The following is a 12,224-nucleotide window of genomic DNA, read 5'->3' as shown; positions in this document are numbered from 1 at the left end:
AAAGATATTATAAAGTCACCATGTGACAAGTGGGCCTGTGTAACTTCAAATGCCAGGGCTAAATTTTAGTCCCAGTCCGGCCCTGAATCTGAGGCTGGCAGCTGACCTCAGTCCAGACTCCCAGCGTGCATGTCGCCGGCCGCCGCACCATGGTCACTGCAAGGGCTGAACGCTCCGCTGCCTGGGCTGCTGCAGAACATCGGTAGTGACTAACAGGGATATTACTGACATGGAGAAATAACACCGAAATGTGTGGGGAAATGGAAGAAATAGTAGATGAAATGTGAGCCTTGATGTGTGTCTCTGTTACAGGTCCTGTGGTGTTGAGCACCCCTGCCCAGCTCATTGCACCCATTGTGGTGGCTAAGGGCACCCTGTCCATCACCACCACGGAGATCTACTTCGAGGTGGATGAAGAAGATCTCAGCTTTAAGAAGATCGATCCCAAAGTAAGGAATTACTGTATACTGCGTGTTTTATCCACGAGTGAAGTTAGCAGAATGTGCAGATAGAGCTAGTAGATATATTTATGTGATAGATACGTGATAAATGTGTAGATAGATATTTTAAATGTGTGGATATATACATGGATAATAGATAAATATCCTATAAATGTCCTGACTATTTTTGGTAACCTTTGTGGGTATTGAACTGGGGGGGCGCCAAACTCGGGAACAGCCCCGGGCGGCAAAAGCTCTAGCTACGCCCCTGTGTCAATTACAGGCCGCTCTCATCTTTTTAAGTGGGAGAACTTGCAAAATTGGTCGCTGACTAAATACTTTTTCTCCCCACTGTACTTATGATGGTTATGCCAATGTATTCATATACTGATGATGGTTCTGGTGATGCATTCATTAACTTATGATGGTTTGGTGCTGTATTCATTTACTAATGATGGCATTTGTGCTCTATTCGTGTATGAATGCTTTTTATTGAGATGTATTCTAGTACTGATGATGGTTTTAATGCTATATTCATGTACTGATGATGTTCTTGTGATGTATGCATTTACTGATATTTGCACTGTTGATACATTCATGTACAGATGAATGTTCTGGTGCTGTATTCATGTATTTAAGGTGGTTCTTGTGTTTTATTCATATTCTGATGTTGGGCTGGTGATGTATGCATGTACAGTGTGTGGTGCAGTGACCCACGTTACAGCCAGGGGGCGCTGTGTGTGCGCTTCAAGATGCGCTTGGAGGCATAAATGTGATGAGACAAAGTCCGGCAGGAGTGTAAATGTCCGGTGTGTGTGTTGCAGAGGAGGACACTCTGCGCTGTCAGTCTGAAGTTAAGTTGGTGTGCTGGGACCTGTAGTCCCACAAGTAATTGTGTAATGCTAATGGGAGACTGGCAGGGGTACTTATGAGAGATGGGAGGGTCAAACTAGCGACACACACCCACACTCCCACCCAGGGGAGTGGTTACAGATATGTAATGTGACCAGGGTGTGGGTCACATGGTTCCTGTGTATGGACCCGTTTGTTCCATGTGCAAGGTCCTGGACTGTCAGGGTTGTAGTCTCCTGGCATTGGAGAAGTCCTGCAAGCACCTGAGACCGTGGACCTAGTAGACGGTCAGTGTTGGATTGTTCTGAAGTGGGCTGTAGTCCTGGAAGCACTGCTGAGGCTATGGACTGAATGCTCGAGGGTGTTGGATTGTCCTGCTATGGACTGGAGTCCTGCAAGCACCTGGTAAGAGTGTGAATCCTGGAATGGTCAGAGTGTTGGATTGTCCTCCGATGGACTGGAGTCCTGTAAGCACTTGGTAAGATCATGGACTGATGGCCTGTGTGTTGGAAGTGCCTGAGATTGGACTTCCTGGAAGCGCATGGAAAGGCTGCATCTACAGAGCCTGAGACGGTTTCTATGTTGGGGAAGCTACAGTTCCTACTGTGGGTCTGGACTATCCGAGGTGCCCTGGTCACAAGGACGGTGATCCCAGTGAGGCAGTTTCCCTGTGAACCAGCACTGGCAGGAGTCAGTGTGTGGAGCCGGAGCTCCTGAGAGGTAACCCCTGGTATGGGAAAAAAACCTGTGATATACGGCAGAGACGAATCTGCCATTGGAACAGACTGTCGGAGTTTAATATGTTCCGTTGATGCATGTAATGAACTGCAATGGAGAGAAAAGACGTGACTACCGAATGTTTTGTAAAGCCACACGTGTTAAAGTAACAGACTGTGTGTAACCTGGCTTACGGTGCGGTTTATGATGCTTTAATAAACCGGAATGGACTTAATTTGTGTGAGATATCGTGCCTGTATGCGTTATTCCCGTGCAAAGCAAGTGTCCCCCAAGACCCGAAGTTAGGGAAACGCTACAAGTGGCTTGTTAATGTAAAAGCTTGGGCACCCCTGGTCAAAGTTACTGTTATTGTGAACAGTTAAGTAAGTTGAAGATAAAATGATCTATGAAAAGCTTAAAGTTAAATATGACACATCTCCCTTGCATTTTAGTCAAAACAAATATATTGTCATTTTTTACATTTTAACCCCTTTACTTTAGGTCGCCTCCCCTTGTTTGATGCCCGAAACTTTTCCAGCACATTGTGTACAAATACTGTCTTTGTAAAACACACCTCAAGGTAGATTATTGCACAAATGAAATCTTGAGGCACACCTACTCCAGACAACTATCTGATAACATTTCTTGAGATAATGACAAAAATATGTAACGCTGCCATCAAATTACAAGTGAGGTACTTCAAAGCTTAACACATATAATGATTCATTACACATGTGCTTCTTTACTTCTTGTTTCCATGTGTATTCCTCTGTTTTGTGGCTTTCAGCCTGAATCTACATGTGTATATTCGAATAAGAAGAAGGAAAACCAGGTGTGTCCAGACTTTAGATTGGTAATATAGATTATGCTACTTTGTTTGGTTTTGCATCTGTCTGAATATAGACCAACGGCAATCAGAGTGGTTGTGTTTCTTTCTTTTTTTTTTTAGAAATTATTGTTCAGGAGTTAAGCAAAGAAATTATGTCCTTATTAAGTACATAGGTTAAGTAATTTATAGCACCATCTAAATAAAAGAGGTTATCTAGGTTCTTTGACATTGATTATTCTAGTGAACAGTAAAAGCAACATTACCAGGCTAATTGTACCTATAATCCAATGTGCCAATGCAAATAAATGATGCATGGAAGATCGGTCCCCTCTTATCAAACAATGAGGGTCTGCCATAAGATTAAGCCACAAATACTAATATATTAGATAACCTCTTTATTTGAGGTCAAGCTGAAAACTACAAAGTGTGAAATCTAGAATGTAATGAAATATAAAATAATGTAATAATACCTGCAGAAACATCAGCACAGCAGTTACATTACTTCAAATATATGAAAATAATATAAATGCACAAATACATGCAGCTAATATGTAAAACACATGCATTAGGTTCATTTAAATATAGGAGCTCCACATAAATTGACATTTACCAGCGTCATTTGCAAGCGTCATCACTGCTATAGCAACATGATGACAGCAAGCTGTCAATATTAGGATGTCAGCACAATTTCCCAGTTACCTTGGGAACATGTAAACAATAACAATAATGCAATTACATAGTACATTCCAACATTTGAAGAATAGAAAATTACTGATCTATTCTATTGTAACCGTTCAAGACCCCTAATAGAATTCTCTAAATGCATTGAAATGGAAATGGTTCAAAGTTCTGCAACATTTGTCCCCATGTCAATTCCACTGCCAGGATCATTCTGTTGACATCTGGATCGACCTATCAAACATTCAAAAAAAGAAATTGCAGAGTGGAATAACTGAAAATAGGCACATTAAGGCTCATATATAAAATAAAGTAGTATTGCATAGTAAAAAAGTAAGACTCTTACTGTCGTTCTTATTCATTCCCATCTGGACTACTGCAACTCTCTTCTGATCGGTCTCCCTCTTACCAAACTTTCTCCTCTCCAATTCATCTTGAATGCGGCAGCCAGGGTCATATTTCTGTCCAGCCGCTTCACCGATGCCTCCATCTTGTGCCAGTCATTACACTGGCTACTAGGGTTGAGCGACTTTCATTTTTTTAAGATCGAGTAGGGTTTTGGGAAACCCGATTTTGTCCAGAGTCGAGTCGAGTGCAGTCGGCCGATTATCGCTAAAAGTCGGGGATCGACCGAAACACGAAACCCAATGCAAGTCAATGGGGAAGCATAGTCGGCAGTGAGTGGAGGCCAGGAAAACACCTACAGTGCCCATTTTAATGCCAAAAACATCCATTCTTGTTTCTGAAGCTTGCCAATCTTAATTAACTGTATAATAATAGTTGGGCATAGGGAATTGGGGGAAAGTTGTGGGGGGAGTAGGGCTGGCTCAAGTTTTTCGTGGGCCCAGGAAATGCGGACTACGTCACGGCGGTGTTGCAGGGAAAGGTAAGTATTTAAACGTTGCAAGTGCTGTGATCCTGAGCAAGCAGGGGGGGGCCCACTCGTTCGCATTGGCACTGGCACAGGGCCCCTCAAAGTACGGCGGTGTGTTTGCATGGCGGGGGCGCCTCCCACCAGCAGCGACACTTTTGCATACTCTGAGGGGCCCTGTGCCAGTGACGTCGCCAACGAGTATGCCCCCCCACCTGATGAAGGAACCTGCACTTTCATCTGCACCTTCCTCTTTGTCCCTGTGTAAGGTGGTATAACATGCGGGAAGGGGAACCTTACTTTCAGCAGGGTCAGATTCTGGCTGTGTAGAGTACAAGGGGAATGTAGTGGTCTAGGTCAATGTACCAGCAGACTCATTTAGCAGTGGCTGGGCAATGGGCAGGATGAGGAGGAAACAGATATAGGGCCAAAGAATAAAGTAGGCTAAATGCAGTTCAAAATTGGTAACAGGACTAAACAGGCGGCATTGCTTTGTTCAGTGGAGTAGCAAACCCAAGAGCAGCAGACACTGTTTCAAGGGCCTAACCACACTAGTAGGCCAAATGCAGTTTAATATCTGATAGTATAGGGCGAAAGCCAGAATGTGGAAGCTCAGCTTTGTTCAGTTGAGGACAACACCAGGGAGGGGCAGACACCTTTAGTAGGCCGGAAAAGCCTATTGCATTTTTTAAAATGGTAATTTGGAGCAGAAGGTTGAAGCTCAGCTTTATTTAGTTGAGGACAACACCAGGCAGGGGCACACAGACAGACACCTTTAGTAGGCCGGAAAAGCCTATTGCATTTTTTAAAATGGTAATTTGGAGCAGAAGGTTGAAGCTCAGCTTTATTTAGTTGAGGACAACACCAGGCAGGGGCACACAGACAGACACCTTTAGTAGGCCGGAAAAGCCTATTGCATTTTTTAAAATGGTAATTTGGAGCAGAAGGTTGAAGCTAAGCTTTATTTAGTTGAGGGCAACACCAGGGAGGGGCAGAAGCCGTTAGTAGGCCCTAACCACCATTTTTTTTTTTAAAAACCACTTAATGAGAGCCGGAAGGTTGAAGCTCAGCTTTATTTAGTTGAGGACAACACCAGGCAGGGGCACACAGACAGACACCTTTAGTAGGCCGGAAAAGCCTATTGCATTTTTTAAAATGGTAATTTGGAGCAGAAGGTTGAAGCTCAGCTTTATTTAGTTGAGGACAACACCAGGCAGGGGAACACAGACAGACACCTTTAGTAGGCCGGAAAAGCCTATTGCATTTTTTAAAATGGTAATTTGGAGCAGAAGGTTGAAGCTCAGCTTTATTTAGTTGAGGACAACACCAGGCAGGGGCACACAGACAGACACCTTTAGTAGGCCGGAAAAGCCTATTGCATTTTTTAAAATGGTAATTTGGAGCAGAAGGTTGAAGCTCAGCTTTATTTAGTTGAGGGCAACACCAGGGAGGGGCAGAAGCCGTTAGTAGGCCCTAACCACCATTTTTTTTTTTAAAAACCACTTAATGAGAGCCGGAAGGTTGAAGCTCAGCTTTATTTAGTTGAGGGCAACACCAGGCAGGGGCACACAGACAGACACCTTTAGTAGGCCGGAAAAGCCTATTGCATTTTTTAAAATGGTAATTTGGAGCAGAAGGTTGAAGCTCAGCTTTATTTAGTTGAGGGCAACACCAGGCAGGGGCACACAGACAGACACCTTTAGTAGGCCGGAAAAGCCTATTGCATTTTTTAAAATGGTAATTTGGAGCAGAAGGTTGAAGCTCAGCTTTATTTAGTTGAGGACAACACCAGGCAGGGGCACACAGACAGACACCTTTAGTAGGCCGGAAAAGCCTATTGCATTTTTTAAAATGGTAATTTGGAGCAGAAGGTTGAAGCTCAGCTTTATTTAGTTGAGGACAACACCAGGCAGGGGCACACAGACAGACACCTTTAGTAGGCCGGAAAAGCCTATTGCATTTTTTAAAATGGTAATTTGGAGCAGAAGGTTGAAGCTCAGCTTTATTTAGTTGAGGGCAACACCAGGGAGGGGCAGAAGCCGTTAGTAGGCCCTAACCACCATTTTTTTTTTAAAAAACCACTTAATGAGAGCCGGAAGGTTGAAGCTCAGCTTTATTTAGTTGAGGGCAACACCAGGCAGGGGCACACAGACAGACACCTTTAGTAGGCCGGAAAAGCCTATTGCATTTTTTAAAATGGTAATTTGGAGCAGAAGGTTGAAGCTCAGCTTTATTTAGTTGAGGACAACACCAGGCAGGGGCACACAGACAGACACCTTTAGTAGGCCGGAAAAGCCTATTGCATTTTTTAAAATGGTAATTTGGAGCAGAAGGTTGAAGCTCAGCTTTATTTAGTTGAGGGCAACACCAGGCAGGGGCACACAGACAGACACCTTTAGTAGGCCGGAAAAGCCTATTGCATTTTTTAAAATGGTAATTTGGAGCAGAAGGTTGAAGCTCAGCTTTATTTAGTTGAGGACAACACCAGGCAGGGGAACACAGACAGACACCTTTAGTAGGCCGGAAAAGCCTATTGCATTTTTTAAAATGGTAATTTGGAGCAGAAGGTTGAAGCTCAGCTTTATTTAGTTGAGGACAACACCAGGCAGGGGCACACAGACAGACACCTTTAGTAGGCCGGAAAAGCCTATTGCATTTTTTAAAATGGTAATTTGGAGCAGAAGGTTGAAGCTCAGCTTTATTTAGTTGAGGGCAACACCAGGGAGGGGCAGAAGCCGTTAGTAGGCCCTAACCACCATTTTTTTTTTTAAAAACCACTTAATGAGAGCCGGAAGGTTGAAGCTCAGCTTTATTTAGTTGAGGACAACACCAGGCAGGGTGTCATGATCTCTGCAGGCAGAGATCATAGCAAGCCTATAGAGGAACAAGCTCTCGGAAGATGGAACTATACTGACCATGAACTAAGCCTGCCGCGCAACTAGAAATAGCCAGGTAGCATTTCCTATTTATCGCTAGATGCCCAGCTCTGGCCTAAGACCTAAATAGCTAGCAGAGGGAAATATAAGACCTGGCTCACCTCTAGAGAAATATTCCAAAGAAGACAGTAGCCCCCCACATATAATGACGGTGAGTTCAGATGAAACAACAAACGCAGCAGGAAAATAGTCTTAGCAAATTTGAGGTCCGCTTACTAGATAGCAGAAGACAGATAGTATACTTTCATGGTCAGCAGAAAAATACTAACAAAACACCATCCAGAGATTACCTTAAACTCTGGCATTAACTCATAACGCCAGAGTAGCAATCCCTGATCGACGAGAGCTTTCCAGACACAGTAACAAAACTTCAGCTGCGAACTGGAACAAATAGGCAAACAAAACATGGACAAAAGTCCAACTTATCAGTAGTTGTCTAGAAGCAGGAACAAGCACTGAGAGGCATCAGATAACATTGTTGACCGGCAAGAAACCACCAGAGAAATGAGCTTAAATAGCGACACCCACTACTGATGGAATCAGGTGAAACAGGAAAGAGGATGACAAGTCCAATTCCACAAGCGGCCACCGGGGGAGCCCAGAATCCAAATTCACAACAGTACCCCCCCCTCAAGGAGGGGGCACCGAACCCTCACCAGATCCACCAGGGCGACCAGGATGAGCCCTATGGAAGGCACGAACAAGATCAGAAGCATGAACATCAGATGCATTGACCCAAGAATTATCCTCCTGGCCGTAACCCTCCCAGTTGACCAGATACTGGAGTTTCCGTCTGGAAACACGAGAGTCCAAAATTTTCTCCACAACGTACTCCAACTCACCCTCAACCAACACCGGAGCAGGAGGCTCAACAGAAGGTACAACAGGTACCTCATACCTGCGCAATAACGACCGATGAAAAACGTTATGAATGGAAAAGGACGCAGGGAGGTCCAAACGGAAAGAAACAGGATTAAGAATCTCCAATATTCTATAAGGGCCGATGAACCGAGGTTTAAACTTAGGAGAAGAGACCCTCATAGGGACAAAACGAGAAGACAACCACACTAAATCTCCAACACAAAGCCGAGAACCAACACGACGATGACGGTTGGCAAAACGCTGAGTCTTCTCCTGGGACAACTTCAAATTGTCCATAACCTGCCCCCAGATGTGATGCAATCTCTCCACCACCGCATCCACTCCAGGACAATCCGAGGATTCCACCTGACCGGAGGAAAATCGAGGGTGAAACCCCGAATTACAGAAAAACGGGGACACCAAGGTGGAAGAACTGGCCCGATTATTGAGGGCAAACTCTGCCAATGGCAAAAAAGCAACCCAATCATCCTGGTCAGCAGAGACAAAACACCTCAGATATGTCTCAAGGGTCTGATTAGTCCGCTCGGTCTGGCCATTAGTCTGAGGGTGAAAAGCAGATGAAAAAGACAAATCTATGCCCATCCTAGCACAGAATGCCCGCCAAAATCTAGACACAAATTGGGTACCTCTGTCAGAAACAATATTCTCAGGAATACCGTGCAATCGAACAACATTCTGAAAAAACAGAGGAACCAACTCAGAAGAAGAAGGCAACTTGGGCAGAGGAACCAAATGGACCATTTTAGAGAAACGGTCACAGACCACCCAGATGACAGACATCTTCTGGGAAACAGGCAGATCTGAAATAAAATCCATCGAGATGTGTGTCCAAGGCCTCTTAGGAATAGGCAAGGGCAACAGCAGTCCGCTAGCCCGAGAACTACAAGACTTGGCCCGAGCACAAACGTCACATGACTGCACAAAGACTCGCACATCTCGTGACAGAGAAGGCCACCAGAAGGATCTTGCCACCAAATCCCTGGTACCAAAAATTCCGGGATGACCTGCCAATGCAGAAGAATGTACCTCAGAGATGACTCTGCTGGTCCAATCATCCGGAACAAACAGTCTATCAGGCGGACAACGATCCGGTCTATCCGCCTGAAACTCTTGCAAGGACCGCCGCAGATCAGGAGAAACGGCCGACAAAATTACTCCCTCCCTAAGGATACCTGTGGGTTCAGAATTACCAGGAGAGTCCGGGTCAAAACTCCTAGAAAGGGCATCTGCCTTAACATTCTTAGAACCCGGTAGGTATGACACCACAAAATTAAAGCGAGAAAAAAAATAAAGACCAGCGCGCCTGTCTAGGGTTCAGGCGTCTGGCAGTCTCAAGATAAATCAAATTTTTGTGGTCAGTCAATACCACCACCTGATGCCTAGCCCCCTCGAGCCAATGGCGCCACTCCTCAAACGCCCACTTCATGGCCAAAAGCTCCCGATTCCCAACATCATAATTCCGCTCTGCGGGCGAAAATTTGCGAGAAAAGAAGGCACAAGGCCTAATGACGGAGCAGTCGGAACCTTTCTGCGACAACACTGCCCCAGCTCCGATCTCCGAAGCGTCAACCTCAACCTGAAAAGGCAGATTCACATCAGGCTGACGCAACACAGGGGCAGAGGCAAAACGGCGCTTAAGCTCCTGAAAGGCCTCTACAGCATGAGGGGACCAATTAGCAACATCAGCGCCTTGTCTGGTCAAATCAGTCAGTGGTTTAACGACATCCGAAAAACCAGCAATAAATCGGCGGTAAAAGTTGGCAAAGCCCAAAAATCTCTGAAGACCCTTAAGAGAGGAGGGCTGAGTCCAGTCACAAATAGCTTGCACCTTGACGGGATCCATCTCAATGGAAGAGGGAGAAAAAATGTACCCCAAAAAGGAAATTTTCTGGACCCCAAAAACGCACTTAGACCCCTTCACACATAAAGAATTAGACCGCAGAACCTGAAAAACTCTCCTGACCTGCTGGACATGAGAGTCCCAGTCATCAGAAAAAATCAGAATATTATCCAGATATATTATCATAAATTTATCCAGAAAATCGCGGAAAATATCATGCATAAAAGACTGGAAAACTGAAGGGGCATTAGAAAGACCAAAAGGCATGACCAAATACTCAAAGTGGCCCTCGGGCGTATTAAATGCGGTCTTCCACTCATCCCCCTGCCTGATCCGCACCAAATTATACGCCCCACGAAGATCAATTTTAGAGAACCACTTAGCACCCTCTATACGAGCAAACAAATCAGTAAGCAATGGCAATGAGTATTGATACTTAACAGTGATCTTATTCAGAAGCCGATAATCAATACATGGTCTCAAAGAGCCGTCTTTTTTTGAGACAAAGAAAAACCCAGCTCCCAAGGGAGAAGAAGATGGACGAATAAGTCCCTTTTCCAAAGACTCCTTTATATATTCCCGCATAGCAGCATGTTCCGGCACAGACAAATTAAACAAACGACCCTTTGGATATTTACAACCCGGTATCAAATCTATGGCACAATCGCACTCACGGTGCGGAGGTAACGACCCAAGCTTGGGTTCGTCAAAGACGTCTTGATAATCAGAGAGGAACTCAGGGACTTCAGAGGGAATGGACGACGAAATAGAAACCAAAGGTACGTCCCCATGAATACCCTTACATCCCCAGCTCAACACAGACATAGCTCTCCAGTCCAAGACTGGGTTGTGAGACTGCAACCATGGCAATCCCAGTACCAAATCGTCATGTAAATTATACAGCACCAGGAAACGAATAATCTCCTGGTGATCCGGATTGATACGCATGGTTACTTGTGTCCAGTATTGTGGTTTATTATTAGCCAATGGGGTGGAGTCAATCCCCTTCAGAGGAATAAGAGTCTCCAAAGGCTCTAAATCAAAACCACAACGATTGGCAAAGGACCAATCCATAAGACTCAGAGCGGCGCCAGAGTCAACATAGGCGTCCGTGGCAATGGATGACAAAGAGCAAATCAGGGTTACAGACAAAATAAACTTAGACTGAATAGTGCCAATGGAAACAGACTTATCAAGCTTCTTTGTACGCCTAGAGCATGCCGATATAACATGAGTAGAATCCCCACAATAGAAACACAATCCATTCTTCCGTCTAAAATTCTGTCGCTCGCTCCTGGACAGAATTCTATCACACTGCATACTTTCTGGCGTCTTTTCCATAGACACCGCCAGATGGTGCATCGGTTTGCGCTCCCGCAGACGCCTATCAATCTGAATAGCCATTGTCATGGACTCATTCAGACCTGCAGGCAAAGGGAACCCCACCATAACATCCTTAACGGCATCAGAGAGACCTTCTCTGAAAGTTGCCGCCAAGGCGCACTCATTCCACTGAGTAAGCACAGACCATTTACGGAATTTTTGGCAGAAAACTTCAGCTTCGTCTTGCCCCTGAGATAGTGCCATCAAAGTTTTTTCTGCCTGAAGTTCCAAATGAGGTTCCTCATAAAGCAAGCCCAAGGCCAGAAAAAACGCATCCACATCGCGTAACGCAGGATCCCCTGCTGGCAATGAGAAGGCCCAATCTTGAGGGTCACCCCTGAGCAAGGAAATCACAATCCTAACCTGCTGAGCAGGGTCTCCAGCTGAACGAGACTTCAGGGACAAATAAAGCTTACAATTATTTCGGAAATTCTGGAAGCTATCTCTATTCCCTGTGAAGAACTCCGGCAAAGGAATTCTCGGCTCAGATACCGGAGCATGTACCACAAAATCTTGTAAATTTTGTACTTTCGTGATGAGATTATTCAAACCCGCAGTTACACTCTGGAGATCCATTATTGTCAGGTGCACACAGCGCATACAGAGATTAGGAGGAGAGAGAGAAAAAAGACTGCAGCAAGGCAGACTGGAGGAAAAAAAAAAAAAAAAAAAATTCCAGCAGACTTCTTATAACTCTCCTTTCTCAACCTGGGTCTTTAACACTTTATTGGCCGGTCAAACTGTCATGATCTCTGCAGGCAGAGATCATAGCAAGCCTATAGAGGAACAAGCTCTC

The sequence above is a fragment of the Ranitomeya variabilis genome, chromosome 2 (assembly GCF_051348905.1).
Source record: "Ranitomeya variabilis isolate aRanVar5 chromosome 2, aRanVar5.hap1, whole genome shotgun sequence".
Taxonomy (NCBI): Eukaryota; Metazoa; Chordata; class Amphibia; order Anura; family Dendrobatidae; genus Ranitomeya; species Ranitomeya variabilis.
The sequence above is the reverse complement of the archived record's forward strand: the minus strand, read 5'-3'. Positions refer to the sequence as shown.